This window comes from Eurytemora carolleeae, unplaced genomic scaffold, assembly GCF_000591075.1.
Source record: "Eurytemora carolleeae unplaced genomic scaffold, Eaff_2.0 scaffold535, whole genome shotgun sequence".
In the NCBI taxonomy this organism is placed as follows: Eukaryota; Metazoa; Arthropoda; class Copepoda; order Calanoida; family Temoridae; genus Eurytemora; species Eurytemora carolleeae.
Genome location: NW_019396437.1, coordinates 1,995 through 8,439, shown reverse-complemented (window position 1 = coordinate 8,439; position 6,445 = coordinate 1,995). Strand labels below are relative to the sequence as shown.

General features: G+C 30.6%; 1 long non-coding RNA gene across 1 annotated transcript; it reads right to left on the bottom strand.

Moving 5' to 3' along the window:
• Positions 1–2,915: 2,915 nt before the first annotated feature.
• Positions 2,916–5,669, bottom strand: LOC111703329 (uncharacterized). The gene is made up of 3 exons (XR_002765594.1): positions 5,317–5,669; positions 3,738–3,864; positions 2,916–3,337 (listed from the first exon to the last, which is right to left on the bottom strand). It is a non-coding gene; the product is annotated as an uncharacterized LOC111703329 (long non-coding RNA).
• Positions 5,670–6,445: the final 776 nt, after the last annotated feature.

The following is a 6,445-nucleotide window of genomic DNA, read 5'->3' as shown; positions in this document are numbered from 1 at the left end:
GTAGTATTTAAGTATATATCAATATTTGTTTTATATTTGTGTCTAGCTATGTTGAACTTACGTAATATTTAAGTATATATCAATATTTGTTTTATATTTGTGTCTAGCTATGTTTAACTCACGTAATATTTAAGTATATATCAATATTTGTTTTATATTTGTGTCTAGCTATGTTCAATTAACGTAATATTTAAGTATATATCAATATTTGTTTTATATTTGTATCTAGCTATGTTTAACTTACGTAATATTTAAGTATATATCAATATTTGTTTTATATTTGTGTCTAGCTATGTTTAACTCATGTAATATTTAAGTTTAAATCTATAATTGTTTTATATTTGTGTCTAGCTATGTTCAACTCACGTTATATTTAAGTATATATCAATATTTGTTTTATATTTGTGTCTAGCTATGTTCAACTCGCGTTATATTTAAGTATATATCAATATTTGTTTTATATTTTTGTTTAGCTATGTTCAACTCACGTTATATTTAAGTATATATCAATATTTATTTTATATTTGTGTCTAGCTATGTTCAACTCACGTTATATTTAAGTATATATTATATTAGAATAAAATCTGATACGCAATTTTCATCTAACATCTCTATTTTGAGCAGATTGAAAACAACATTAGTGTTTTAAATTTCTAATGAAATGTGAGCTACAAGGTCACAAGATCTGCACGGTATTTTTGCAATAATTATACTTTCGTCTTTCTGGTGGAGAGGGAAATGTAAAATTTAAAATTTAATTTAATATGTAAATTTTAAAATTTAAAATGTAAATTTTAAAATTTAAAATGTAAATTTTATAATTTAAAATTTAAAATTAACTTCTTTTATTAAAGAGCTGATGAAGATCAATTTTGAATCCGAAGTCCATGTTTTTATATTTATAAACTGTTTATTTTCGTTTGCGATTTCTCTGCAAAAGTGACAGTTGCGCATTACTAGCATCAGAAATAAAAAATAGATATTTATAAATAAAATATGACTATGTCAGAATATAAAAATATTTGATTTGCATTGTTACTTAGTATACGATAAATGTAAAGTAAATTAAAAATTGTATGAATTCTTGGTGAAAAGAAATCTGTCATTGACGATGGTATTTCTAATATTTGTTGTGTGCCTACAGATGGACATCGTTTTCGAGAACGAACGATGGATGAAAGAAATAAGATCGTTTTAAAGAAATGAAAAAAAATGTAAGAACGAATGATTTAAAAACGTTTGAACGAACTTGAAAATGCGATCGTTTTGTTCGATAAACAACGGAATCCTTTAAGCCTATAACACTAAAGTTTCAGTAGAAGTAAATATTTCCATTTACAGTTTAGCGCCGATTGAAGGATTCATAACTCTGATTGGATAATGAGATAGAAAGAATTAGATAGATGTTACCATAGATGGATCAGCCGCTAATGGACTCAGCATACAGGAGTGAAAAGTGTTTAATTGTGATTATTTCAATATGTTTACCTCCAGTAGAAATCAGCAATGCGCAGGCCATTTTTGAAGAGAACTCAGAATTAAAAATAATCACTTTACAAAATTATAAACATATAGATATTTCTAATTCATAATTGATCCAACAAATGCTTTAAAGGGTACCGTTGTGAATATGGCATTGTCATCTTTACACCTCGCAAATCTGTCCCTTTAGTAAAAGTAAATTCAACCTATATGAAGCATAAAGTCTGACCGCGTCAACCTTGTTGCACCGGCTAGTCCTGTCCATAGAGCTAGGTACAGTACAAACTGGGACCGGAAAGGTTGACCTGGCTCGGAGTTTCAAATGTACTACGGCTGCCCGTGACACGTAAGGAACATTTGGAACTTCGCTCACAGTCCCTTAACCAAAGAACCTCATCTTTCCTATAGTTCTTTCTGTAACCTTACTGAAGTGTGAAGCTCGATTGAGAAATCAAAAGTTTTGGTTGCAAGAAATCTTCTTTCACTTTGCTGCTAATAAAGGGGGAAGGTGGAAAGAAAACAACATGGTAATTAATCTATTATCAGAGAAGCACAGGGAATCTAGGGGGGGGGGTGTCAAGAGGCCCCAGGCCCGTCCTTGCCACTGTGCTTACGCTTAAATTACTGTGCTTACCCAGAAAATGACGTTATCAGAAAATACTACCCAAAAATAATGAAATTTTATATAATAAACTTTTGAGTTATAAAAATTTTAGAAAAATATGTTTTTAATGAAATAAAAAAGTCTTAAATATTCAATATAATACATGGAAGAAGACATTCAAAACTATTCAACAACTGTCATGTTTCGTGGGACACCCTGCAGCTGGTCGTTTTTTTATCGATGCATGTATCTAACAAACGTCACAACCGTTCAGACAAAATATTTGTTAAATTTTAAAAATCACCTCAAAATAATGTAGTTATGTTAAAGCATCTCGATCAATTTTCATCTTTTCCTCTTTACCTTCCATTTCATTCTTCATTTTTATTCTTTTCAGTTCAAATACTCTTCTGAACTCTTCCTTAATTCTATTTTCTTCAATATAAGCAGTTCTATTTATCAAAACTTCGTTTTTTTGCGCATTTTCAAAATTTTCTTGATTTCTAAAAAGCTTTGAAACCAAGTCGAAGCTTTTTTCAAGAATGAATTTCAACCCCATCATATCTGAAAAATATCATAAAACATATATTTGAAATGAATGTACACATTATAAATTATTTTTGTGGACTTTGAGATTGACAGACGATTTAAATTTTTCAAAAAATATAAAAAATAAAAATTTAAAAAAATAGCAATATTATTTCAATAGATTTAAGTAAAATTACAAATTACAAAAGGCAGGTTATTTTCTTGAAAAAATTTTTTTTCTTAAAATGACAATATTTTCTTGAAAAGATTGGAATTTATTCCAAATCCCAATGTTTTAAAAATAAAAATTGTAACCAATAACAAATTAGAATATTCTTTCAAAAGATTTAAGAATATTTTCTTTTTATGATGAACGATTATTTCCTTTTTTGTACACAACCTTAAAATACGAAAACATTTATTACAAGCTTAAAAGATAAACCCTGTTACGCGACGGTTTTGTCATTTTTTCCCTCGCCCCTGAGTTCTTCACATAAAAGATGTAAAGCCCCTGAAGTCGAGGGGGGGGGGGGACAAGTCAGTGCAGCAGTAAAACCAGTTTTGATTTGTAAACTAGGTTTTACATTTATACTTTAAGGACAGTTACTTGTTAGTTATATTTGATATTTTAATATAGAGTTACTGTTGGGATTTGTTTACGGCACATTAAGGTTGAACCCATTTCTTCATTATCCAAAGCACTGTTATAATCGAGGAGAGACCCTAAAAGAAGTAGAGTTGTATCCAAGGAATTCTAAGAAATAATGATGGTTGCGATCACCCTATAGCAGATCATGACAAGGTTCAATACACTACAGGATAGTTTAAGTGAGTAGATCAGCTCGCTAAACAAGTCCAATGAAGAATTAAGAATAAAAAATGGAAGCAAGGAAAATATTTTTTTTTAAAGAACCTTTTTTATAATAAAAAATAGTGAAAATAGTTCAGGAACGTTTAAAAAGACATAGTTTATGCATATTCAGACTTCACAAATATAAAAGTATAATTCCAAATTCTTACTATTAAGGTCTTCTGAAGTAAAACAAGAAACGTTAAAAAAACTAAATTTTTTCTTGTAAACAAATTAGAATTGATTCAAAATATTAACCAAAATTGAATTAACCTTAAAATACAAAAAAAATCTCCAAGTAGTTTGCTGCATTGGTTTAGAATTCTTTCTTAACCATTAGTCCAGAATCCATGGTTAAACTTGAGTTGGAGTTCATCAGAATGCTCTGAATATGTTGTTCCTGTAAAAGAAGGTTTTAAAGGGACTGTAAACGTATTTTTAAGTTTCCCTATGGATGTAAAAATGGCAACGCCTGATTTACAACAATACCCTTGATTCCTTTATCTGATCAATAGTGTGGAAGACACTGTTGTTTTATAGGTTTAAAAATGTTTATTTCTGATAATTCCTATATGCTTACTTGCAACGAAAATGCGCAAGTCGGTTTTTTAAAGAAACTACGTTTAAAAATAATCAGTTTTTAAAATTATAAAAATTGATCTTTAATTTATACTTGATCAGACAAAGCTTTACAGGGTACCGTTGTGAATAGAGCAAACCCGTCTTTGAAATTACACTAACAATCACTTTAAGAAACGGATTTAATTGACATAAACGTTTTTTTCAAAATACTTTGAATCCAGATTAAATAAAAGCAAGAATTAGTTGAACCACTTCTCTTGAAGACACCTGGTCAAGCTGAAGAAAAGAAGTTCAACTTTGTCTCGCTTTAGATTTAATCTGCAGTCCTTAACTATTTCAAGCTAAGTAATTTGCTGTATCAAAAGTCAAAGTTTAAAATTGCAAAAATATGAGGATTAAGTAAATATAAAATTTGAGTTTTCGGCAAATGTTCAGTTTCCTATAGTAAGAAATTTTGATATGGTATCTGAAAATCCAGTGAAAACCAGAAAACCAGAGGAAAAATACATTAAAACAATCTTTTTTGTCTCTTTATTATTGTTGCAAAGCAAATAGTTTTACAAACAACTTATTAGGTAACTTGAGTCTGTGTAGTGTATACTCTTCACAAATGTTGTTTCCCATGTTCACTGGACTATTCAAAGTCATAACTTGAGTTTAAAGTCATCTTTCTATGCCACAGATTTTACTGGATATACAAAAATGAATGTCTCAAAAAAGGTTTATTTTATTTATTTAATAATCTGATCCAATTAAAAACTTTACAATTTTCTAACTTCCTGGATCCGCGATTCCGAATATTTTTACTGATCTGGATTCAGGGCCGAATCATTTTACTGATCCGGATTCAGGGTCGGATCATTTTACTGATCCGGATACAGGGCCGGATCATGATCCGGATCCTCCTCGAGCTGTATTAAAGAAAGTGTTCACTGAAGATAACACTGGTGGTTTTTTACAGTTCTCTGATTACTATAATTGCTTGCCATTCATGTTATTTAAATAAACATGTTTAACTAGACATTTTACTTTTGCAAGTGCCAAATAGAAAAGCCAGCCCAAAAGTTTCAACTTTTATCTTTGAGATTTCAATTAATTAGTTTCCACCATGAAGTTTTTTGTGGGGAAAGATTTTAAAATATATTTGGTGTGTGAAAAACTTAATAAGCTGGCAGTGGATACTGATCCATGGATCAAAAATCCAGATCTGGATGAAATGATCCATTCCAATAGATTCCGAAGCCCTGCTTTAATCTAAATCAATTCCTACCTCTCGTTGGAGTGAGCCCTCCCTCTGCTGGTGTGTGAGGAAGATGTAGTAGGATATGAGCAGAGTGCAGCAAACCATCCCAATCAACAACAATAAGGAAATCACTATAAAAATGAGGGAACACTGTTCTTTTCAGAAAAGTAATTTCAAGAAACCCTACATGCAGATATGGCAATGTTTGATTCACAACGGTACCCTTGACATTTTTTAACGGGATAGTAATGGGAAAATAACCTGTCACTTTTCTAGGCTTAGTCGTGTTTGATTTTGGTAATTCCTTCATGAATCAGTTTTCAAAATTATTAACATTAATATCAAATTCTTTCATGATCGGACAAACATTTTAAGGGTACTATTGAAAATCGGACATTGTCATTTTTGCACGGAGGGTTCCTTTGAAATTTTGCTGTCAGTCCCTTTGACAATATTTGAAGAAAAAAGATCTAAAGTTAGATTTTCGAGAAAAAAAATAATTAGTAAATTTCTACAAAAAAGGAGCTCTTTGGGCCCTAACTAGGCATACCTTCCTCAGGCCCATTTGAGGCCTTACAAAGAATTGGGCTTGATCAGTTTTGCAAGTTTGACTTCTATTTTATACATAGTGTCCTACAAAACATGACAGTATCAAGGTCGTTTTTGACTTTTAGATAATTTGCTGCTTTTTTGTTAACATAACTTAAGAAGTAAATGTATTTATAATAACTAAATACCCCCTAGTCCTGTCATGTTTCGTGGGACACCCTGTATTGAAAAACACCAAGACCAAAATTTGTTTAGAACATTCATTCCTTTAACTGTGAAACGTTTAGTTTCATCCAGGGGCGGATATAAGGATTTTGTAGGGGGGGGTAAAAATTTAGAACTTTGCGCGCGAAGCGCGCCGAAATTTTTTTTACCCCCCCCTAGAATTTTTTTTACCCCCCCCTAGAAAAATATCATGATGTATATCAAATTATTGGTTTTAATTGGGTTTGATTTGCATTTTCCACTCATTTCTGGGATTTACAAACTCAATCTAATAAAGGCTTCATTACATACCTTTCAGCTTTCACCTTGTTTTATACCCTTCATTATAGTCATTCATTTTACATTAACTACAAAGATCTGTAAAAAAACTGAATTTACTTTA